The sequence below is a fragment of the Dipodomys spectabilis genome, unplaced genomic scaffold (assembly GCF_019054845.1).
Source record: "Dipodomys spectabilis isolate Male_0828 unplaced genomic scaffold, ASM1905484v1 ptg000426l, whole genome shotgun sequence".
In the NCBI taxonomy this organism is placed as follows: Eukaryota; Metazoa; Chordata; class Mammalia; order Rodentia; family Heteromyidae; genus Dipodomys; species Dipodomys spectabilis.
In genome coordinates this window covers 315,541-341,901 of record NW_024871103.1, presented here as the reverse complement: position 1 = coordinate 341,901, position 26,361 = coordinate 315,541, and the positions used below count along the sequence as shown (strand labels likewise).

The 26,361-nt window shown below is 39.8% G+C and overlaps 1 pseudogene; it reads left to right on the top strand.

Moving 5' to 3' along the window:
* The window catches only part of LOC122097704, a 34,766-nt pseudogene extending 8,978 nt beyond the window's left edge, over positions 1 to 25,788 (top strand).
* Positions 25,789 to 26,361: the final 573 nt, after the last annotated feature.

Sequence of the window (26,361 nt, the reverse complement as noted above, 5' to 3'; positions counted from 1 at the left end):
ATACACAGAATAATATGTCAGAAATGATTGTACAACTTGGGGGGAAAGTGTAAGTGGGGAGGGAAAGTATGAGAAAAATGAGGGAAGTGGTAACATGTTTGACAAGAAATGCACTTTCTACCTTACTTAGGTAAATGTAACACCTCTGTACATCACCTTGAAAATAAAAAAAAAAATTAGTAAACATATGAATGATTAAGTGTTTGCAGCTGCACTAGTTCAAAAGACAGTTACCTTGATGGAATGCCGTATGCATTAAATAATTGATGGTGATGTAATTAGCAATGCAGATCTGTAGAAGGTGCATTTCTCCAATGTTTCAATTAGAGAAGATGGAAAAGGTTTCAAAGTAGATCACTGCACAACATCATTACTGTACTAAATTGCATGGAAATGCACATTTTAAAATATCTAAGTTGGTAATAGTAGATCTAATATGTGATCTTGTCCATATTTATTGCAATCATTAAGAAAGCTGTAGGTCCACCAATGATGAATGGGTAAAAGAATAACACAATCCCTATATATGTGTGTGTGTGTGTGTGTGTGTGTACACATTTTTGGTTATGGGGCTTGAACACTGGGCCTAGGCACTGTCCCTTAGCTTTTCAGCTCAAGGCTAGCACTGTACTTGAATCACAGTGCCAGTTCGGGTTTATCTTGTGGTTTATTGGAGATAAGAGTCTCATGGACATGGAGTTCCGGGAAGATGGCAGAGGAGAAGCTGGAGTCTAAACAAGCTCTTGCATAGAAAGCAGTTTTAGAGTTCCAGTGAACAGTCCTAAGCCAGAGAATCACACCAAGTGTGCCATCACAGAAAAGAGAGTCAGGTCAGAGAGAGAAAATCCAGGCTAGGAGACAGATCTGAGCTCTTACTAGCAGCTGCGGTGGCGGCGGCAGCAGTGGCGGCGACGACTGCAGGGGCCATACCTGAACCACAGAGAGTCTGGGATGAAGGAGCCAGATGCAGCGGGCAAATGGATTCTATTCAACACCAGCAAGAACCGACAAGGAGCGGACATCTTCATCCTGCAGTTCGGAGAACCAGATGTCTCTGACTCGGCGGGAGTAGAAGCCTGACATCCTCACTCCTTCCCAGGGAGCAGAGGAGGGAAGGTCACCCCTCCCACCCCCCCAGTACTGGAGATCTCCATCTTGGATACCAACAAAGCTTGGCGGAGCTCCTAGCTCCAACTCAAGCCTTGGAATAAAACAAGTCATTTAGCAGGGCAAAAGAACTTAACAGCAGCGTCACCTGCCAGACTCAGCTCCATCCAGGGAAAAGTCACGCAGCTCAAGTGCCAGCCCTAGGAGTGGCTTTCTTCACTGAGTAATCAGAGCCAGAGGCTGCCCCTCCCTTTAGCAGTCTCGACATCAGTAAACAGAAACCCTGAGAGTGGCTCCAGGCTGGGCTCTTTGAGTTCCTCACAAAGTAGCCAGCGGGAAAAGCTACTGTTTGTTGAAAGGCCTCAACTCTACCCAGAAACTAGCCTCATCATTGCAACTCCCTCTTTTGTGATACTCAAAGCAGATCTGCCTCCCATTGAACTAGCCTGGGAGAAGGATCGCCAAATCCTGGGTAAAGCAGAGCATGTTTCTGCCTGTTTGAACAAACTGACTTAAGAAACCAACCAAGCCACAGGATCACAAGCAGACCAGAGACTCCAACAAGAGGCTGGTTACAGACACAAGGGAGATACAGGATTTTTCCCACCCCTCCCAAAAAAATCAAAGAACTTTTTGTTTTTTCTTCTTCTTCATCTTCTTCTTTTTTTTTTTTTTGTTAACTTATATTAAAAAATTTTCTTTTCTAAAACTTTTTTTAATCTTTAATTTTTGCCTTTTTTGAAAAAAAATTGTTTTCCACTAACTTTTTTCTCCTCTTATAATTTTTATTTTAGGGATATGTGAGTGTGCGTTTTTCTTTCTTTTTTGGTTTTCTTTCTCTTTTTTTCTTTTTTAATTAACTTTTTGGTTTTTGTTTAGCTCTACTGGACTTCTGATCTTTTTTCTTCCTTTCTTATCCTTTTCACTTTTTTCTCTCTTTCGTTCTTCTTTATGTGACTTAATTCTTGTCCTGCACATCCTCTGATAAACCCATAGTTGAATATTAGACCCTATCCCCCATTGTGTACACACTTAATCCACAAATTTATTACTCAATTCAAAACCTCTAAGACTAAAATTCCTTAATAGCAGTACTACATCTTTATACCTAAATAATATTTTAAGCATTTTTATTTTTAAGTTTTTCACATCTCCTTTACATCCCTCCCCTTCTCTCAATATATTCACGTTCTTTTCTAAATAGATTGTCTTCGTTCAGCATAATATTACTAATTTTTACTTTTATATTTTTTCTGGTCTCTTTTCTATTCCCTTTCCATTTCTCTCTCTCTGGTTTCATCCTACACAACCTATTTCCTGCTTTGAGATTAGGACTTAGTTAACTCTCCCTGTGCCTTCCACATCAATCTATTATTTTTTTAATCACATCTCTCCCTAACCCTAATAATTTCTGGTTGTCCAAATTCTTCTTCACGGTTCGTAGCCCATTAACATATAGTTGTTTGATGTTGAATAGATGTATCTGTTGAACTAGATTGTATCTGTAGACTATTGTCTGTGCAAATTCAGACTTTGGTTGATGCTTGCCTTAAGATAGTGTACTAGCACAACACTGGTGCTCTTTTCATCTCAAATGGGCAGAATAAGCCGGAAAAACACAAGAAAAATGGCAAGTCTGGGTATCTCAATTCCCACTCTTGATAATGAGGGGACAGAACAGATAATGAATAATCCAGAGAAGAGTTTCCAAATAGCTCTATAAACACTGCTGGCAAACATGATAAATGAAAAGATTGAAAACTTAAAAGGAATCTGTATGAGCGTGATAGGGAGAGAGAGGAGGCAATCCAAAAGTTTAAACAGGAATATCATAAGCATGAGGAAGCTACCCAAAAATTGATACAGGATTTGTGTGAGCAGCTTGAGAATACTCCAAGAGAAAGGCAGGAATGGCATGAGCAGGCTCAGATTACTCAAAGAGAACTGCAGGAATCCCACGAAAGGGAGGAAGCTAACAAAGAGTAATACAGGAATTGAGAGAGCAGGAAGAGAATAAACAAAGATCACTAAAGGAATTCATGGAATCCATTAACAAAGAGCTGAAGGAAGTCAGGGAGACCGCAAAGGCAATGCTGAATGGAACCCAACAGAAGGAATGGGAGTCCAAGGAAAACATAACAAATCAACTAAGTGATTTGAGAATAAACACTGAACACCAAATTAAGGAAGTAAAGAAGTTCATACAAGAACTAAAAGAAAGCTTCAACAAAGAATTTGAAGCCATCAAAGCTGACCAATTAGAAGGAAAAGAGATAAAAAACAAAGTAGAAAGTCTTGACAGCAGGTTAGACCATCTCAGGGATTGAAGACAGCCTAGATATTATAGAGAAAGAACATACAACCATCAAAGACAAGTCCAAGAAATATGATAGATCTATCCAACACTTGGAAGACACCATCAGAAGGCCTAATCTAAGGATAATGAGTGTAGAGTAGCACCTAGAAACAGAAGTTAATGGTCTAGGAAATTTGTTTAACAGGATCCTAGCAGACAACTTTCCAAACATGCAAAAAGATAGGCCTATTCAGATACAAGAAGCCTTTAGAACACCATATAGACCAGACCAGAATAGGACATCCCACCGTCACATTATAATCCACACAGGATCAACTCAGATCAAGGAAAAGATCCTTATAGCTGTCAAGGAGAAAAGATTAATCACTTATAAAGGGAAACCAATTGGAATAACCTCAGATTTCTCAGCAGAGACAATCAAAGCAAGAAGAGCCTGGAATGATGTATGCCATGCCCTAAAAATAAACAACTATCAACCAAGAATACTGTACCCAGCTAAACTCTCATTCATAACTGAAGGCCAAATAAAAAACTTCCATAGCAAAGAAAAATTGAAACAATATATCTCCACCAAACCAGCCCTACAAAAGATTCTTAAAGATGTCCTACACATAGAAAACCAACAAGACCACAATAAAGGCCAAGAAAATGCAACCAAACTGAGAATCCAAGAACCATAGGAAGAACTCAGTTTTCGCAGCCCCCAAGAAGGTGGATAACATGGCAGACACTCCCAAATACCTCTCAGTGCTATCTCTTAATATTAACGGACTTAACTCTCCAATTAAGCGACATAGACTGTCTAGTTGGATTAAAAAACAAGATCCTTCGATCTGCTGCCTTCAGGAGACACATCTTGCCCATAAAAACGAACACATTTTCAATGTTAAAGACTGGTACAAAATCTACCAAGAAAACAGACCCCATAAAGAGGCAGGAGTTGCACTCCTAATATGAGATAAAACAGACTTCAAATTAAAATTCATAAGAAAAGATAAAGAAGGTCGCTGCACACTAATTAAGGGATCTCTCCTTCAGGAGGATATTACAATTCTAAATATCTATTCACCAAACAATTGAGCACCCAAATGTTTCCAAGAAACACTACTCTCCCTCAAAACCCACATATATCCAAAGACATTAATTGTTGGGGATTTTAACACACCACTCTCCCCACTAGATAGATCAACTCGGCAAAAAATCAACAGATAAACCGCCGATCTAAACAGCTGCATAGAACAACTAGATTTAACAAACATCTACCTAACATTTCACCCAGCAGAATCAGAATACACGTTTTTCTCAACAGCCCATGGAACATTTTCTAAAATAGACCACATTTTAGGCCACAAACAAACTCAGAAACATTGAAGTTATACCATGCATTGTCTCTGACCACAAGGGAATAAAATTAAAACTCAACACCAAAAGCCACCAAAGAAAGTCTGGTAGCACATGAGGCTGAACAACACACTGAAGAATCACGAGTGGGTCATGGAAGACATTAGAAAGGAAATTCAAATGTTCATGCTATTCAACAAAAATGAACACAAAAATTAACAGCTCCTCTGGGACACAGCAAAGGCAGTACTCAGAGGCAAGTTTATAGCTCTGAGCTCCTACATTAACAAATTGGAGAGATCTGAAACTAACAATTTAATGACACATCTAAACCTCCTTGAAAAAGAGCAGCAAGATAAACCCCAATCCAGTAGAGGGAAACAAATAATTAAAATTAAATCAGAATTAAATGAATTAGAGTCAAAAAGAACTATAGAAAGAATCAACAAAAGAAAGAGTTTGTTCTTCAAAAAAATTAACAAAATTAACAGACCCTTAGTAAATCTTATCAGAAAAAGAAGAGAACACACCCAAATTAAGAAACTCAACGATGAGAATGGAAGCATCACCACGGAAACAACCAAGATATAGAACATTATAAGGGAATACTTCTCAAAACTTTATGCTAATAAGTTTGAGAACTTGACAGAAATGGACCTTTTCCTAGCAAATATTGACATGCCAAAACTAAACCAAGATGGGTTAAACGATCTTAACAGGCCCATATCAAGCACTCCAATAGAAACAGCAATAAGAGACCTCCCAGCTAAGAAAAGTCCAGGACCAGATGGTTTTACAGTGGAATTTTACAAGGCCTTCAAAACACACCTCACACCAATACTCCTCCAGCTCTTCAATGAAATTGAAAGGGAAAGTTCACTACCGAACACATTCTATGAAGCCATCATAACCCACATCCTAAAACCAGGCAGGGACTCATCAAAGAAAGAGAACTATAAACCTATTACTTTGATGTACATTGATGCCAAATTGTTCAACAGCCGGGCGTTGGTGGCTAACGCCGGTAATCCTAGCTATTCAGGAGGCTGAGATCTGAGGATCACAGTTCAAAGCCAGCCCGGGCAAGAGAGACTGTGAGAATCCTATCTCCAATAAACCACCAGAAAACCGGCAGTGGCACTGTAGCTCAAGTGGTAGAGCGCTCGCCTTGAGCTGAAAAGCTGAGGGAAAGCACCCAGGCCCAGATTTCAAGCCCCACAACCGACAAAAAAAAAAAAAAAACAAAACTATTCAACAAAATTTTGGACAATCGACCTCAACAATTCATCCAAAAATCATACACCACGATCAAACAGGATTCATTTCAGGGATGCAAAGCTGGTTCAATATATGCAAATCAATTAATATTATTCATCTCATCAACAGGAGCAAGAATAAGAACCACATGGTTATCTCAATAGATGTAGAAAAAGCATTCGACAAGATCCATCACCCCCTTATGATGAAGGTTTTGGAAAAATTAGGAATCCATGGAACATTCCTCAATACAATAAAGGCTGAATATGACAAACTTACAGCCAGCATTATATTTAATGGTGAAAAACTAAAGCCATTTCCTCTTAACTCAGGAACAAGACAAGGATGTCCACTCTCTCCACTTCTCTTCAATCTAGTATTAGAATGCCTAGCTACAGCAATAAGACAAGATGCAAACAAAAAGAGGATCCAAATAGTGAAAGAAGATATAAAATTCTCCCTCTTTGCAGATGACAGGATCTTGTATTTAAAGATCCCATAGACTCCACTCCCAATTACTCAAACTGATTCAAAACTTTGGCAAGGTAGCAGGGTATAAAATTAACACCCCAAAATAAATGGTAACAATGAGAAAAGTGTGGCTGAAATTAGGAAAGCAACTCCATTTGTAATAGCCCTACAAAAAACAAAATACCTAGGAATTAACTTAACCAAAGAAGTGAAGGACCTCTATGATGAAAACTTTAAAATCTTGAAAAAGGAAATCAAAACAGAACTTCGAAAATGGAAAAACCTCCCATGCTCCTGGATTGGAAAGATTAACATCGTGAAAATGGCAATACTTCCCAAGGCTATCTACAAATTCAACGCGATACCTATCAAAATTTCAACCTCATTCTTCAAGGAAATAGAAGACGCAATCTAAAAATTCACATGGAACAATAAAAGACCCAAAATAGCAAAAACGCTCCTCGACGGAAAGAACACTGCTGGAGGAATATCAATACCAAGTTTCAAACTCTACTATAAAGCCATAGTAATCAAAACAGGTTGGTATTGGCATAAGAACAGACCTCAGGACCAATGGAATAGAATTGAAAACCCAGAAATGAACCTACAGACCTATAGCCATCTAATCTTTGATAAGGGAGCTAAAACAATAGAATGGAACAAAGACAGCCTCTTCAGTAAATGGTGCTGGAAAAATTGGTTAACTACATGTAGAAAATTATAGCTAGATCGTTATCTATCACCCTGCACCAGAATCCACTCCAAATTGATCAAAGACCTCGAAGTCAAAGTAGACACTCTGAAAACATTACAGGATCAAATAGGAGAAACCCTAGGTCTTCTTGGCTCAGGCCGAGATTCTCTTAATAGAGACCCGGAAACACAACAAATCAAAGAAAGGTTGGACAAATGGGATTGCATGAAGTTGCAGAGCTTCCGCATGGAAAAGGACATAGCTAGCAAGATCAATAGAAAGCCCACGGGTTGGGTGAAGATCTTTACTAGCCATACAACAGACAAGGGACTCATATCTAAAATATACTTGGAACTCAAAAAAATAAATCCCCCAACAACAAATCCTCAAAGAAACAATTGCCCAATAAATAACTGGGCTAAATACTTGAAGAGAAACTTCTCTGAAGAAGAAAGAAGGATGGCCAATAGACACATGAGGAAATGCTCAACATCCCTAGCCATAAAAGAAATGCAAATCAATACAACATTGTGATACCACTTCACTCCAGTTAGAATGGTAAAAATCAAGAACTCTAACAACAACAGATGCTGGAGGGGATGTGGACAGAAGGGAACCTTACTTCATTGTTGGTGGGAATGTAAACTTGTTCAACCACTTTGGAAAGTAGTATGGAGGTTCCTCAAAAGACTTCACATTGAGCTCCCTGATGACCTAGCAATCCCACTTTTGAGTATTTACACAAATATTTACAAACAAGACCACACTAAAGCGACCAGCACAACCATGTTTATTGCAGCATTATTTACCATAGCTAAGATATGGCACCCACCCAGATGCCCCTCAGTAGATGAATGGATCAAGAAAATATGGTATATGTACACAATGGAATTCTATGCCTCCATCAGAGAGAATGACATTGCCCCTTTAGTTATGAAATGGAAAGACTTGGAAAAAATTTTATTAAGTGAAGTAAGCCAGGCCCAAAGAAACATAGGTCCCATGGTTTCCCTTATTTGCAATATCTAGTATATGTATGAGTCAACCGGAAAAGTTCAGATAATGTGATGTTAGGAAAATGAACCCTTAGATATATATTTTAATGATTTTTTCTTTCATGCATTTGTTTCTAATGCATTTATAAGATTATTTGTTTGTTGCTTTGTATGTCCTTCCCCCACAGTATAACCCCTGCTTCCACTATATTTGATGTCGGTATAATTTGTGGAGGAGATGGGGAAAAACAAGTCGTTTAAGCAAACAGGTGGACCTGTTGCAACCATGAGAAGTACAAGTTGTCATGTAGAGAACGAGCTTTACATCGTTGGTGCAGAGGGGGGGGAGAGGGGGGGGATTGGGTAGGGAGGTGGGGGGAGGGCTGGGAAGAGATGTGAAGGGTAAACAAAGGAGGAGGCTGCAATGCTTGATAAGAAATGTAGGCATTATCCTGCCAATGTAATTGTTACCCCTCTGTACAGTATGTTCACAAAAAAAAATGAAAAAAAATAAAATGAAAAAAAAAAGATTAAAAAAAAAAGAGTCTCATGGACTTTCCTGCCTGGACTGGCTTTGATCCTCAGATATCAGCCTCCTTAGTAGCTAGAATTACAGGCATGAGCCACCAATGCCTAGCATACAAAAATATGTTTGTTAATATCTAAAAATTATAGTTCAAATATTTTATCATAAGTATGAACTTAACCATGGTTATTTTTTGATAATGAGGTTCCATTTAGTATTGTCACTACGTGTGCAACATGGACTGATCAGGCAGAGGAGTCTGTGATATTCTTACCTCCAATTAAGCACAGACAAGTTGAAGTGGAACAGTGGTTCAAGGAGCAGAGTACTAGCCTTGTGCAATAAAAAGCTCAGGGACAGCACCCAGGCCCTGTCTAAGTCACAGAATTGGCACACACAGCAAAATCTCTCCCAATTTTTGTTTCAGCTGAGTTGAATAACTCATGTTGTAATAGCCAGAATTCATCTTTGCCGTTTACATTTTGTCAGATGAACTTTTCCATTGACACTCTAATAAACTGAGTCATCTAAGGAGACCCACAAACACTCACTTGTTGCCTGCTAATTCATTTAAGTACTACTATTGTGAGTAATCAAATCTCTACAACTTTATACAACTTTGTATTAAAACTTAAAAACACAAACCTTCAGTGTTTCTCAGGCCTTTTGCCTCTGTGCATCTCCATTGTCTCCTTTTATGTCTGCTAATCCTGAGGCTTGAATTCTGAGTCCCTAAACTGCTTTGATAAAAGCCTAATGCCCTATAACTTGAGCCACAGCCCCCTTCTGCCATTTTTGGGCTGTTAATTGCAGATAAAAGTCTCATAGACTGTCCTGATAGGGCTGGTTTTATCTATGATCCTCAGATTTCACTTTTCTGAGTATCAAGGATTACAGGTGCGAACCACCAGTACCAAGCTTATATGTCACTTTGATATACAGAATTTAAGTCAATTAAATCCCCGAAGTTGTAGGGGTTTTTAATGACAGCAACAAAATTAATGCACATACTATAATTAGAATATGCAACCAAAACTTTTAAGGAGAATAATGATTTGTTCTATTTCTGCATATAAATGAACGTGTTAAGATCTCTATAATAAAAGCTTTCAGGATACTGATGATATATTCATAAATCCCAGCTACTCAGGAGACTAAGATCTGAGGATCATATGTATAGCCAGTCTGGGTAGGAAAGTCTGTAATACTCTTAACTCAAATGAACCATCAACAAACCAGAAGTGGAGCCATGTCTGAAGCAGTAGGGCACAAATCTTGAGCAAAAATGTATGAGGATATTGTCTAGGCCCTGAATTCAAGCCCAGGAAAGGCACAAAAATTAAAGTTAATTAATTAAAACTTGAACCCAGATATTTTGTAGACTTTTTTATTGTGAAAATACTATACAGAGGGGTTACAATTAGATGGGCAAGATAATGAGTACATTTCTTATCAAGCATTGTAGCCTCCCCCTTTGTTTCCCCTTCCCATCCTCTCCACACCCCGCCACCTAATCCTCCTCCCCCATCACAGTTGTAAAGTTCGTTTTCGACATAACGACTTGTACATCTCATTGTTGCAATGAGTCCAATTGTATCCTTATTTAAATGATTTAAGACACACAAATGCTTGAAATATATGGGCCTACATTGCTGACTGTCTTTCTAATAAAGACTGAAATAATAGTTTATTATTCTACTATTATTCAATTATGCATGTTAACTTAATAATGGATATCTGCTGCCTGCTGGCTGTGTGTGGACAGGATGTTAGCTATGTTTGGCAATATGGACATAGTTTTGCCAGCTTTGGATGTCACATGTTTGTGAAGGGACAGATAACAAATTAAAGAGTGATAAACATGTTTTTCCATCACTCATATCTCTTCAAAAATCAGCCTTTATCATCCTTAGAATATTTTTTTTAATTTCTACTAAAGCAGTCCTCTACACAGTTCCTGCAAATCCAATCTACATTTAATCTACATTTCCCCAAAATCAATTGATGAGACTCACCCTTACCCTTCTTCTCTAATTAGCTTATCTGGGGGAATGGAAAAGGACAGCCAACAATTTGGGTTTGCATTAGCCAATAATCTCAGCTACTTAGGAAGCAAGGCAAACTCAGAAAAAATATTATCAAGATCCTATCTCAGGATCAAACCCACCTGTAAATCCAGCAACTCAGAAAGATAGATAATAGGATAATGATTTGAGGCTTGCCTTGGGGTTGTAAACATGGAACCTTATAGGAAAAATAACTAAAGTTTAAAAGGCATGGATCAAATTGCTAGAGTGACTAACAACAAGGTGTAAAACCCTTCATTCAAACCTCAGAACTACCAAAAAATAATAAAAGACAAAAAACCGGACAGTTCTGACAATTCTTCAGTGCTGATGATGTAGGTTTGATACATACTCTGAGAATCACTGTTCTAATTAAAAGCAATTAACTTCCAAAAATGACAGATTTACCAATTTTTATCATTGTGGTAAACACAGTCAAGGGCAGCTTTGTCCTTTGATTAATCTGGGAAGATTCCAGAGAGTCTGCCACATTGTGGTGGAAGCATGTGTTAAGAAAAAGCTACTCAGCTCATGGACCAAATAGGAAGCAAACAGAGCACGAGGATAAATGAGAGGAACAGGCCAGGAAAGGATATCACTTTTAAAACCCCAAGTCTTTCAACTAGGTCTTTTAACCTTCAAAGATTCCATCGCTTTAAAAGTCTACCAAATTAGGGACTTAACAATGGGTTGACTTACTGATGAGGACAGAGCACTCAAATGCAATTACTTCACTGAAGCTGCATCTCTGAACATTAATCGCTACTATGGATGACTATCCTTTTTCGAGACATTCCAGGTCCGAACCATAATGAATATGATTTTAATGAGTAGCATTAAAAATTGGAAAAATTATGTAAGTATATCCTAATTTCTATTTAAACAATATTAACTAATACACCTTAGAATCCTAACGACCACCTCTCTACTCCTATCCTCACCAAGTTTTTAATCTCCTGTTACCTGGGGAAAAAATTTCAAGCCCCAACTTTTTCCATGTATGTCTATCAAACGATGAGATTTGTCCCACCATCAGAGATCTGGTTACTGATATCACTGAATGCCAAATGAAATCAATCAGAAGACCACAGAGACTGCCATTGAAAAGAAGAGGGGGGACCGTGAATGCACAAAAAATAGAAATTTAAGGCTTAAAAATAGTTTAGAGGTCATGCACTCATTCTCACACCTGTAACCCTAGGTACTAAGTCTGAGATCTAAAGATAAGAGATTGAAAACCAGTCTTAGGAAGAAAGTTTATGAGACTCTTATTTCCAAGTAAGCACTGAAAAGGTGAATAAGCTACATCACAGTAAAAGGTCCTGAGTCCAAGACCACATAACAGCAAACACAAAATAAAGTGATTTAATTGGAGGACAGAGGGCTGTGCATATGTGGGACTTGCCAGGGGAAGAGAGGATCTTCTCAGCGAGCCTGTCCTTTGCTCAGGATTGGGAGAGATCTCCCGGGAAGTAGTTCCTACCATACCTACAAGTTAGTCTCTGGCATACAGTGCTAGCATCCTGCTTACCTGTGTGTGTGTGTGTGTGTGTGTGTGTGTGTGTGTGTGTGTGTGTGTGTGTGTCCCACTACTAGGTCTTGAAAAATGGATCTCTCATTCTTACTGGGGTTCTTTGTTTTATTTTGTTTTGGCTTGTGGCTGGTGCTATGCCATATAGTTATGCCTCTAGTATCATTATTTTTGCTAGTTAATTGGAGATAACAGTCTTGAAAACTTGTCAGCCTAGGCTGACTTTGAACGTTGGTCCTCAGATGTCAGCTTCCTGAGTAGCTAGAATTGTATCCATGAGACAATAGTGCCTCGCATAAAATGTATGTTTAATTATGTGCTCATTGTCTTCTGAGGCTGAGTAATATAAAAATGAATATGACATCATCTTTTCCTTCACTAACCTAAGAAACTATTCTTGTTTGACAGTGCTTTCGTAAACGTGATTTTTCACTCCCAGTCTGCTATGCAGAAATTTTCCTTTTATTTATACATTTTTATTTATTTATTTTTATTGTCAAGATGATGTACAGACAGTTTAATGTTACATAAGATAATAAGTACATTTTTTGACAAACTTGTTACCCCATCCCTCAATTTTCTCCTGCTTTCTCTACCCCCATCACCCAGCCCCAAGTTGTACAGATCATTTCCAACATATTGTTTTGTTTATATTGTTGTTGTATTGGTTCCCCCTTTGACCTTTGTCTCTTCATTGTGTTACCAAACGTTTCTTCTAAAAATGGTTTTTAAAGAAAAAGGTCACTAAGCATGGAATTTTCTGCACTTCATCTGGTCATGTGATTGTTCATTACTCATTCCTGTTGGCAGTGAGGGCTGGTGGTGAGGGTGCCTGGGTACACAGGGTCGGAGAAGCTTCAGAAATTCCTGCCTGGATTTGACCAGAGCTAGCACCACAGGTAGCCACTGTAAAAAGGCAGAAGCCACATTCTCAAGCAGAACTCATGAGGGAAGGAGATCATTAAAAACACTGGCATAGCTGGGTGCCAGTGGCTCATGGCTGCAATTTTAGCTGCTCAAGAGGCTGAATCTGAGGATCAGGGTTCAAAACCAGCCTAGGCAGAAAAGTCCATGAGACTCTTTTTTGTTGTTGTTGTTCCATCGTGGGGCTTGAACTCTGGGCCTGGGTGCTATCCCTCAGCTCTTCAGCTCAAGGTGAGCACTCTACCGCTTAAGCCACAGCACCACTTCTGGTTTTCTAGTGGTTTATTGGAGATAAGAGTCTCACTGACTTTCCTGCCTGGGCTGGCTTTGAACCACGTTCCACAGATCTGAGCATCCTGAGTAGCTAGGATTACAGGTATGAGCCACCAGTGCCCGGTCCGTGAGACTCTTTTTTTTTTTTAATTTATTTTTTTATTTTATTTTATTTGTGAACATACTATACAGAGGGGTTACAATTACATGGGCAGGATAACGCATACATTTCTTACCAAGCATTGCAGCCTCCTCCTTTGTTTACCTTTCACATCCCTTCCCAGCCTTCCCCCTCCCCCCCCACTCAATCCTTCCCCCGCACCAACGTTGTAAAGCTCATTTTTGACATGACAACTTGCACTTCTCATTGTTGCAACAGGTCCACCTGAATCCTTAAATGACTTGTTTTTCCCAATCTCCTCCACAAGATATACTGACATCAAATATAGTGAAATCGGGGTTATACTGTGGGGGAGGGACATACAAAGCAACAAAAAATAATCTTATAAATGCGTTAGAAACACATGCATGAAAGAAAAAAAAACATTAAAATACATATCTAAGGGTTCATTTTCCTAACATCACATTATCTGACCTTTTCCGCTTGACTCATACATATACTAGATATTGCAAATAAGGGAAACCATGGGATTACAGGCATGAGCCACCGGTGCCCGATCTGTGAGACTCTTATCTCCAATAAACCACCAGAAAACCAGAAGTGGCGCTATGACTCAAGTGGTAGAGCATTTGCCTTGAGCTGAAGACCTGAGGGACAGTGCCTAGGGTCAGACTTCAAGTCCCATGACCAACAAAAGCAAACAAACAAAACAAAACACCACTGGCAGAGTCCCAATTGTTCATTTAGTCCACGGAGCTTCTCCCATTCTGTGAGTGTGTGAGTGTGTGTGTGTGCGTGTACGTGTGTGTGATGGCACTAGGGCTTGAATTTTTGGCCTTATACTCTCTCTTCACATTTGTGCTCAAGGCTAGGGCTCTGTCACTTGAGATACACTTGAGGGTTTTTGTTGGTTAACTGGAGACAAAAGTGTCAAAAAGAGTTTTTGGCTACGGCTGGCTTCAAACCTCAAACCTCAGATCTTGTCCTCCTGAGTAGCTCAGATTTCAGACGAGCCACCCTTGCCAATATCTTTTTATTTTATTTTATTTTTTTACTTTTTTTTTATTATGAGAATTCCATACAGAGGAGTTACAATTACATGGGCAAGATAACGAGTACATTTCTTATCAAGCATTGTTGACTCCTCGTTGTTTCCCCTTCCCATCCCTTCCCATACTACTCCCCTCCCCCCAACCGATCCTCCCCCAAGTTGTTAAGTTCGTTTATCGACATAACAACTTGTACATCTTATTGGTGCAATGGGTCCACCTGTATCCCTAGTTAAACGATTTGTTTTTTCCCTTCTCCTCCACAAATTATCCCAACATCAAAAACAGTGAAAGTATGGGTTATACTGTGGGGGAGGGACATACAAAGCAACATAGAAATAATCTTATAAATATGATAGAAACAATTGCATGAAAGGAAAAAAAACAAAACAAAACCTCTGAATATGTACCTTTGGGTTCATTCCCCTAACATCAACTTATCTCACCTTTTCTGGTTGACTCAGACATATACTAGTTATTGCAAATAAGGGAAACCATGGGACCTATGATTCTTTGGGCCTGGATTACTTCACTTAATATAATTTTTTCCAAGTCTTTCCAATTCCTAACAAATGGGGCAATGCCATTCTTTCTGATGGAGGCATAGTATTCTATTGCGTATATATACCAAATTTTCTTGAACCATTCATCTACCAAGGGGCATCTGGGTTGGTTCCATATCTTAGCAATGGTAAATAATGCTGCAGTAAACATAGTTGTGCTGGGAGCTTTAGTGTGTTGTTGATTGTGAACATTTGGGTAAATGCCCAAAAGTGGGATTGCCGGGTCATAGGGGAGCTCTATGTGGAGTATTTTGAGCAACTTCCATACTGCTTTCCAAAGTGGTTGAACAAGTTTACACTCCCACCAACAATGCAGTAAGGTTCCCTTCTGTCCACATCCCCTCCAGCATCTGTTGTAATTAGACTTCTTGATTATAGACATTCTAACTGGTGTGAGGTAGTATATCAATATTGTTTTGATTTGCATTACTTTTATGGCTAGAGAGGTTGAGCATGTGTCTATTGGCCATTCTTCTTTCCTATTCAGAGAAGTTTCTCTTTACTTCTTTAGCCCACTTATTTATTGGGCAGTTGTTTCTTTGAAGATTTGTTGTTGGGGGATTTAATTTTTTGAGTTCCAGGTATATTTTAGATATAAGACCCTTGTCTGTTGTAAGGATAGTGAATATCTTCTCCCAATCCGTGGGCTTTCTATTAATCTTGTGAGCTATGTCCTTTGCCATACAGAAGCTATGCACTTTCATGCAATCCCATTTGTCCAACTTTTCTTTGATTTCTTGTGTTTCTGGGTCTCTATTAAGAAAATTTTGGCCTGTGCCAAGGAGACCTAGGGTTTCTCCTATTCCATCCTGTAAAGTTTTCACAGTGTCTGCTTTGACTCTGAGATGTTTGATCCATTTGGAGTTGATTCTGGTGCAAGGTGATATATAAGGATCTAGCTTTAGTTTCCTACACGTAGTTAACCAATTTTGCCAACACCATTTACTGAAGAGGCTGTCTTTCTTCCATTCTATTTTTTTTAGCTCCCTTATCAAAGATTAGATGGCTATAGGTCTGTAGGTTCATTTCTGGATTTTCAATTCTATTCCATTGGTCCTGAGGTCTGTTCTTGTGCCAATACCAAGCTGTTTTGATTACTGTGGCTTTATAGTAGAGTTTGAAAATTGGTATTGCTATTCCTCCAGCAGTGTTCTTTCCGTTGAGGAGCGTTTTTGCTATTCGGGGTCTTTTATTGTTCCATATGAATTTTTAGATTGTGTCTTCTATTTCCTTGAAGAATGAGTTTGGAATTTTGATAGGTATCGCATTGAATTTGTAGATAGCCTTGGGAAGTATTGCCATTTTCACGATGTTGATCTTTCCAATCCAGGAGTTATTTGTCACTTTCTAAGTTCTGTTTTGATTTCCATTTTCAGGTTTTTAAAGTTTTCATCATAGAGGTCCTTCACTTCTTTGGTTAAGTTAATTCCTAGGTATTTTATTTTTTGTGGGGCTATTCTGAATGGAGTTTTTTTCCCTGATTTTAGCCACACTTTTCTCATTGTTGGCATATAGAAAAGCCATTGATTTTGGAGGGTTAATTTTATACCCTCCTACTTTGCCAAAGTTTTGAATCACAATGAGTAATTTGGGAGTGGAGTCCATGGGATTCTTAAAATATAAGATCACCTCATCTGCAAAGAGGCAGAGTTTTACTTCATTTTTCCCTATTTGGATCCATTTTATGTTTGCGTCTTGTCTTATTGCTGCAACTAAGCATTCTAATACTAGATTGAAGAGTAGAGGAGAGAGTGAGTATACTTGTCTCTTTCCTGAGTTTAGAGTAAATGGCTTCAGTTTTTCACAATTGAGTATAATACTGGCTGTAGGTTTGTCTTATACAGCCTTTATTGTATTGAGGAAAGTTCCATGGATTCCTAATTTTTCCAGAACCTTCATCATAAAGGGGTGGTGGATCTTGTCAAATGTTTTTTCTGCATCTATTGAGATAAACATGTGGTTCTTATCCTTACCTTTGTTGATGTGATGAATTATGTTTATTTATTTGTGTATATTGAACCAGCACTGCATCCCTGAAATGAATCCTGTTTGATTGTGCTGTATGATGTTTTTGGATGAATTGTTGAAGCTGATTTGCCAAAATTTTGTTGAGAAGTTTGACATCAATGTTCATCAAAGATATGGGTCTATAGTTCTTTGTTTGATTAGTTCCTGCCGGGATTTGGAATGAGGGTTATTATAGCTTCATAGAATGAATTCGGTAGTGAACTTTCTCTTTAATTTCATTGAAGTGTTGAATGAGTATTCGTGTGAGTTCTGCTTTGAAGGCCTTGTAGAATTCCACTGTAAAACATCAGAACAGAGTTCTCTGATTGCTGTTACTATTTCAATTCTTGATATGGGCCTGTTAAGATGGTTTAACTCATCTTGGTTTAGTCTCTGCATGTCGATATTTGCTAGGAAAATGTCCATTTTTGGCAAGTTCTCAAACTTATAAGCATAAAGTTTTGAGAAATATTCCCTTACAATATTCTGAATCTTGGTTGTTTCGGTGGTGATGTTACCATTCTCATCTCTGAGTTTATTTATTTAGGTGTGTTCTCTTCTTTTTCTGATAAGATTTGCTAAGGGTCTGTCAATTTTGTTAATGTTTTTGAAGAACCAACTCTTTGTTTTGTTGATTCTTTCTATGATTTTTTTTGGATTCTAATTCATTTATTTCTGATTTAACTTTCTTTATTTCTTTCCATCTACTGGATTGGGTTTATCTTGCTGCTCTTTTTCAAGGAGGCTCAGCTGTCTCATTAAATTATTGGTTTCAGCTCTCTCCAATTTGTTGATGTAGGAACTCAGAGCTATAAACTTGCCTCTGAGTACTGTCTTTGCTGTGTCCCAGAGAAGCTGGTAGTTTGTGTGCTCATTTTTGTTGAATATCATGAACAATTGAATTTTGTTTCTAATCCCTTCCATGACCCACTGGTGGTTCACCAGTGTGTTGTTCAGCCTCCATATGTTACAGGACTTTCTTTGGTGGATTTTGGTGTTGAGTTCTAATTATATTCCCTTGTGGTCTCAGAGAATGTCAGGTATAATTTCAATGTTTCTGAATTTGGGCAAATTTGCTTTGTGACCTAAAATGTGGCCTATTTTGGAAAATGTTCCATGTGCTGCTGAGAAAAACGTGTATTCTGATGCTGCTAGGTGAAATATTCTGTAGATGTCTGTTAAATCTAGTTGATCTATGCAGCTGTTTAGGTCTGCGGTTTCTATGTTGAGTTTTTGCTGAGTTGATCTATCTAGTGGCGATAGTGGAGTGTTACAGTCCCCAACAATTAATGTCTTTAGATCTATATGAGATTTGAGAGAAAGGAGTGTTTCTCGGATAAATTTGGGTGTTCCGTTGTTTGGCGAATAACTATTTACAATTGTACTATCCTCCTGAAGGAGAGATCCCTTCATTAGTATGTAGCGACCTTCTTTATCTCTGCTAACTAATTTTAATTTGAAGTCTATTTTATCTGATATTAGTATCGCAACTCCTGCCTGTTTATGGGGACCGTTTGCTTTGTAGATTTTGTTCCAGCCTTTCAAAGTCAAAATGTGTTTGTTTTTATGGTCCTTGTCCAATTTCTATACAAGACTGCCCAACACCTTGCTACCTTGTTATCATCTCCACTGGGTGAGAAGCACATGTGAAGGCTACTCTGATCTAATTCCCTTAGTAAAGAAAGGCATATGCAACGTGAGTAATTTTCTACATTCTGGAGTTGGAAAGTTAAGTTATAAATGATTCTTGATTTTTAGATCCGTTGCTGTTGGTGAGAAGACAAACATACTCATGAAATATTTTTATTTATTATTAGTATGATCAATGAATTAATTCAGATCAGGCATGAAGAAGCACCAAGCTCTTCTCCATGAGTGGTACAGGGCTGACGCTGGATGTGATGGAAAAAGATGGGGTCAGCTGAAACAAAGAGGCTACCCCTCTTGATCTTTGCACTGTGTAGTCAGTATGTCTGAAAGAAGACCCCAGTCTCTGCCAGGTGCTTGTGGCTCATGCTTATAATCCACGTTATTCATAAGGCAAACATCTGAGGAATGAGGTTCAAAGCCAGCCTGTGTAGGGAAGTTCATGAGACTCATCACTAATTAGGAGCCCAAATATCTGGAAGTGAAACTGTGGCCTAAGTTCTGCTCTTGACTAAAAATCAAACAAACAAGAAAAAATAAACAAACAGAAAAACTGACTGAGCCAGTCCCTGAGATCAAGCCCAAGACCAGCACAAAAGATGGAGGAGGAAGAGTAGCTCTCTTCCATACTAGAATCCGCACTCCGCACCCCCATAGAGAGTTCTCAGAGGGCTGGAGCTGACTCCTCTAGCTAAGTGTCAAAGAGTAGAAATGGAGAAAATGAGCATTTCTGGTGAAAGGAGCACTGGTGCAACAGCAAGCTGGGGCAAAAGAGAAAGGCTCCAGCTTGGCATTGCCAATTACACAGCAGTTATCCCAGGCGTTTTTATGTCTGAGGCCTCTGGACATCTCCAAGGCAGAATATCTCTATTTTAGATTATAAAAAATACTGTGATACTTCATCAGCTGAAACCTTTAAAATGGAGATATTTGATAACTATTTTCCTATACACAAAGATGATATCTACTGCTCATTTAAAAACAAATCCAAGGAAAGAAATATAATTGCAATGGGAGAGTGCTTGCCTTACATGCATGATGTCCTGGGTTCCATCTAAAGCACTGGAGAAAAAAATGAGAAAACATGGAAAAACCGCCCAGAGTTATCAGAGCATAAAAAGAGCATGTCTGTGCAATGGAGGCAAAGTCTCTCTCCCAGAGAAGTTGTCTTTTACTTTGGCCTTGAGCCGTCCTGTGTGCAGGCTCCTTGACATCATATCATGGCCCATCGCCCCTGGAACAATAAACACTGTGATGAGGTGACTATACCCCAGAGGTAGGTACCAAAATTATAACCTACTCAGAAGGACTAAAGAATGCATAAAGATCTTGGGTTGGCTTTGTGGAGCTTCGGACTAGGCCTGGGGCGTGATATGACCTGCAGACTGTCCAATGGTCTTGAGAGACATTTAGTTCATTCCTAAAGACACCTCATTAATACTTACATAACCCACATCAACTAGTGCCTTCCCTCACATGGGCCTGTCCTGTCTAGCAAGGGTTCTGATGGTCTTTTCCTTCAATAAAGTTATTCTGTCTTACCTCTTCCTTTTTGCTGTAGACTCTTTCCTCAAACAAAGGAGACAAAGGACCTGATCCAGGTGTTACATTTTATTTTTCTTGTCAGTCGAAAGGCTTGAACTCAGGACCTAGACACTGTCCCTCGTGGCTAGTGCTTTTCCACTTTGAGCCACAGGACCACTTCTGGTTTTCTGGTGGTTAATTGGAGATAAGTCTCAAACTTTTGTACCTGGGCTGGATTGAAACTCTGAAGTTCAGACCTCAGCGTCCTAAATAGCTAAGATTACAGGTGTGTGAGCCACCAGTGCTGGACAAATGGTTGTGTGTGTGTCACTGTGTGTGTGTGTGTGTGTGTGTGTGTGTGTGTGTGTGTGTGTGTGTTGGTCCTAAAGGTTAAATTAATGCCTAAACCTTGACTTGGATTTTTTTTTTTTTGCTGAAGATTAGTGCTCTACCACTTCAGTCATAGCTCTACTTCGGGATTTTTGGTGGTTAATTAAGGATAAGAATCTCACTGAATTTTCTTGCCTGGACTGGCCTTGAACTTAGATCCTCAGATCTTAGTCTGCTGAGTATCAAGAAATACTAGCTAGAGCCACCACCACCACAGCTGAGTATTGTATTTTATTCCATTCTCTGCTAACTCATGATAAAGAGGCTCTTTCCTAAATTCCCATAGATTTTAGAGTGCTGTGTGGAACACCAGCTACGCACAAGTAATGAAAGCTGAAAATCTCAATGGGAAAATGGTGCCCTTCTATGGATATTCTGCATCATTCACTATAGTACTGAGCAGTCCCATATGCAGACACTATACATCCCATCACCATGGTACTGAGCAGTCTTGTGAACAGAGCCATAGACATTGGATCAATATGGCCCTGAGCAGTCCTGTGTGTAGACCCCAAAGATATCAAATAACCATGACCTTGATAGTTAAGCATGTGACCCCTACATTAGGATAAAAACCCAACAGTGAAGACTTTCATAGGGGAGGCTGGACGTGAGGGAAGTGTTTATTAGAGGAAAGTGACTGCTAACAGATCTGAAGTGGGTGGGTGACATGGTGGAGTAGGGTCTTGGAAAGCCTCTACTGGGAGGTATGTGTCCATGGTGTCTTCAAGGAGCAGATGTGTCAGTGTTAGGGAAGAAATGACTAAAAGAAGGATTGTTTCCCCTGTGGTCTATGGAATTCATTTCCTAGGAAAAATCAGGATATAATCTGTGTATGAGAAACAAAGGTTTCACCTATCATCTACTCAATGCATGGTCCAGGGAAACCTTGTGCTGAGTGGCTGACATCACTAAGTCACACATCTGTGAGTACCCATCATGTTTGCAGACTCAACACCTAGGTATACCATGTGTGATTGAAACAAACGCATTCCAGGTGTGTCCCTTGGGCACTGATGATACTCTAGCACAGGTTTGGTGGCAAAACAAAAAAGGCTCAAGATAAAAGCATTCAGGATCTACCAGCTTTGGTGCCCAGGAAGTAGAAAAAAATGTCTGTTTTGAAGCAGGCCATCATGTTGATACTGAAAACCTAATAACTGAATCATATCTTTTGTCTCTATGATCTCAAAGAATGAGTTCATGGATACAGAGGGAAGAATAAAACAGCAATGATTTATTGAAGAAGAGAATATCAAATGTCTTGCTAGACAGGAGGGGTCCTAAGGGAAGGTACTTACTGGGATGCTTTGTACAGGGTTTTATTGTCTGTAGGAGAGAGCTATGTGACTCTCAAGGTCATAGGACAGTCTGTGGCCATATCCATCCCAGACCCAATCAGAGATGTCACACAGCCTGTATGAGATATCTGCATCCTTTAGCCCTTTTAATAGATGTCTGGTCCAGCAGACACCTATGAGGCTCAATCAGGTCACTGTTCACATGGAAGTCTACTAGTGGCTCAATTGATAGAGCTTCTCTTTGAGCTTTGTGTTGTGTGGTGTGTGTGTGTGTGTGTGTGTGTGTGTGTGTGTGTGTGTGTGTGTGTGTGGTTAATTGGAAATAAGAGTTCCAAGAACTTTCTTTCCCTTCTGGGCTAACACTGAACCATGATCCTCAGATCTCAGCCTCATGATTAGCTAGGATTACAGATGTGATCCATAAACAAAGGGCTGAAAAAGTAGTCTTTTAATAAATTCATTTAAAGGAAGTATGAAACAGCACCATTACTTAAAATTCAATCACCCCTCAGTATCCTCATGGAATGGGCTCGAGGACCCCCACCAATAACAACATCTTCACACACTCAAGTTCTTTATATAAAATAGTATTTGTATAGAACCTACAAATAATCTGCCACACACATTCAAGTGTCTCTACATGACATCATGCTTATTAACAGGTACATCTTATGTAGCCAGTGGTTTTACTATAGAGTACAGTACAAGTATATGAGAAGAAAATAGTGTATAATTATTTCCCTTGACAAGCCACATTTGGCGGAATGTACAGTGTTGGCATGTGCAGAGACAATAGTAGGTGAATTAAAGGTGAACCTGAAGATGAAAACTGGCAGGAATGGAGACGAGAAACATGCGAGGAGGTGGAGAAGGAATGGGTTAAGGCCTGAGGCATTTGGAACTTGCGGACTGGAGAAGAGGAGCCAGTGGCCCAATTAACAGTACTGGGGAAGGAAAAGGGATGAAGAGGAAGGATTAGTTCACATATATTTGTTCTTATCCTGTCAAGATTTATTTAGCTTCCTTCAGAATTGAAGTTCTAAGAGAATTATCAGAATTCTCAAGTCCATTCCTTACTAAGTCAGAAATGGATTTCATCTCACAACAAGATGGTAATCACAAAAATATTCAACATCTCCATGGAAGTTTTAAAGGGTAATATCAATCAATGACTTGAATTACCTTGACAAGGAAGACACCTGTAAGGGTTTATGGGAGAGTAACTTTAAAAACTCCAACAATGACAACTGGCTCTTAACAGCCCAACACTCATCATGAAGCAAGGAGCTCTTCCTTCAATGTTGTCTTTTCCATTTTTTGTGAAGCAAGATTACCATATTGTTCCTCTGTAATTTAAGAGACAGTGTCGAGAAAGAGAATGGATAAGTTTGAATCACCTCTTGATGACAAGAAAGCTGAAGCAATTTGATTGTCTCATGACTGTCTCATTGACCAAGGGGCAAAAAGGGTAGTCACAGTTGAGTGGCATTTTCCATCCACACTCCAAATGCATTTCTACTTTCTTCTGCCTGTTCTGAATCCACATAAGCTAGCTTATATTGACAGCATCAGTAAAGACTGACTAGCCCTGGAGGATTGGCAGGGATGGGATGGTGTGCAAAAGGCGGAAGTGACCAGGAGGCCTGAAAAGAAGGGAGGGCTGAAGTGAGAGAACCACTGCAAATCCCTCTTCAAAAAATCCCTCAATGGCTGAACCAATCTTTTCTGTTTCTATGTCTCAAATGCTGTAATTTCTGTAATGAATGCTGAGAGTCACTTAAAATCATAAGCTCTGCCCCTAAGTTTCTTGTCAATTATAAGCCTATGTCAACTCTTGTCCCCACAGGCAAAAAATATGTTCCTCGGGCCATCATGGTGGACCTAGAGCCTGGAACCTTAGACTCAGTGAGATCAGGACCATTTGGCCAGAGCTTCAGGCCAGACAACTTCATATTTGGTATGTCATCATGGTCTATGGGTCCTAACATCCAGGCACTCCAGTGCTGGGCTGAGCCTTTATACACCTAGATATTGTCCTCAGCTAACCCACCTATTCCAGTCTACTGGAGTCATGCCCCTGGCCACTCAGACAGCTCAGATCAGTGCCACTCTGCAAGCACTCTATGACAAAGTAGCCTCTAAAGGGAAAGATCAGCAATCAGGGAAAGCCTCCAACAAGGTTTCAGCACTGCTGGTCATTTCAAAGGCCCGACAATAACAGAGAACTACTTCAGGACACCAGAAATCAAAGCACAGCTATGTGTGAGCAAGGTGCAGACAAGTGCTTGCAGCTTAGCTTTCCTATGATCACACTGTGCTCCTGTCCCTCCTGTGAAAATAACTACATTTCCAGTATTGAGGCAGGCTCTCTGTTCTTCATTTCTACAAGTAGTTGATTTGGGTTAAAATGTATCTTCCTCCACATTGTCTTTATTTCTTTAGAACCTGGGTGATTTGTAGGGTCCCAGATACATTGAAAACATTTCCTTTATTTCACCAAAGTTATCTAAAGTAAAAGCAAAGGTTGGCTCAGAAGAGTCCTATTGTCTTCACAATACAAATGTCACAGTAAATATTCTTGGAGTGTGTGTCTCATCATGTCTGATAGGCCAGAGCGGGGCAGCCAATAACTGGGCCAAGGGCTACTACACAGAGGAATTCGAGCTGGTGGAGCCGGTACTGGATGTGGTGAAGCGGAAGTCAGAAAGGTGTGACTGTTTACAGGGTTTCTAGCTGGCCCACTCCTTGGGAGGTGGCACCAGGTCAAGTATGGGCACCCTGATTCTCAACAATATTCAAGAAGGGTACCCAAACCGCATCATGAACACCTTCAGTGTCATGCCCTCCCTGAAGGTGTCAAACACAGTGCTGGAGCCCTACAACACGATCTTCTCTGTCCACCAGCTGGTGGAAAATGCAGATGAAATTTTCTGCATCGACAACGAGGTCCTGTACAACATCTGCTTCTGTAACTTGAAGCTGCCCATGCCCAACTATGGCGACCTGAACCACCTGGTGTCAGCCACCAACAGCGGGGTTACCACCTGCCTGTGCTTCCCTGGCCAGCTGAATGCAGACCTGCACAAGCTGGCCTTGAATCTGATACTCTTTCCCGCCTGCACTTCTTCATGCCTGGCTTTGTGCCCCTGACCAGCCATGCCAGCCAGCAGTACCATGCTCTCTCAGTGGCCGAGCTTCACCCAGCAGATATTTGACGCTAAGAACTTGATGGTCACCTGTGATCTCCGCCATGGCTGCTACCTGACAGCGGCTGCCATCTTCCGAGGCTGCATGTCCATGAAGAGGTGGATGAGCAGATGCTCAACGTGCAGAACAAGAACAGCAGCTACGTTGGAGACTGGATCCCCAACAATGTAAAGACGGCGGTGCATGACATCGCCCCTTCCCTCCCCCCCTCCACATGGACTCACGATGTCGGCCACCTTCATCGGCAACAACATGGCCATCTAGGATCCCTTCAAGTGCATCTCAGAGCAGTTCAGTGCCATGTTCCAGTGCAATGCATTCTTGCACTGGTACATAGGTAAGGGCATAGATGAAATGGAGTTCACTGAAGCTGAGAGCAATATCAATGACCTGGTGTCCGAGTACCAGCAGTGCCAAGATGCTACTGCTGATAAACAGGGGGAATTTGAAGAAGACTTGGTGGAGGAACTAGTTTAAGACTTCCCATTGCTAGCAGTGCAACAGGAGTGTCAGAGCCTGCCTACTTCTCAAATTAATGGTGCTTTCCTGAGCTCCTGTTGTCCTGCAGTGGGATTCTTGCTGTGTATCATTATGCACAGCCTTTCCTGTCAGGAACTCACTGGTGGTGAATGTAAAAATACAGATTACTTTTAAATATGATTGTATGAAAGCCTTATTTATATAAATAAAGAAGTATACATTTTATACTCTTAGTCCTTATTCTTCTTAAGAATCCCTTTTATTCTTTCAATGTATTTGAAATATAAAGTTGGCCAGCAGGATTTAATCTTAGCAATATAGGACTGGTGCTCAAGAGGAGTTTCAAATTCATGGTGTTCCTGCTATTTTGAAGAGGAGGATGACAAACGCCAATATTTTTTATTTTCCCTGGCCCAGTTTTAAAGTTAGCAATCTCTCAATAGCATGCCAGTAGCAAAAAAGCAGGTTGAAGAGAAAGAAAACCAAATCTAGGTGTTACAATTTTCCTAGTACCAATTTGATGTTTGGAGTACTGAAAGGATTGATGTTCAAGGCTTGTCTGGGCACTGA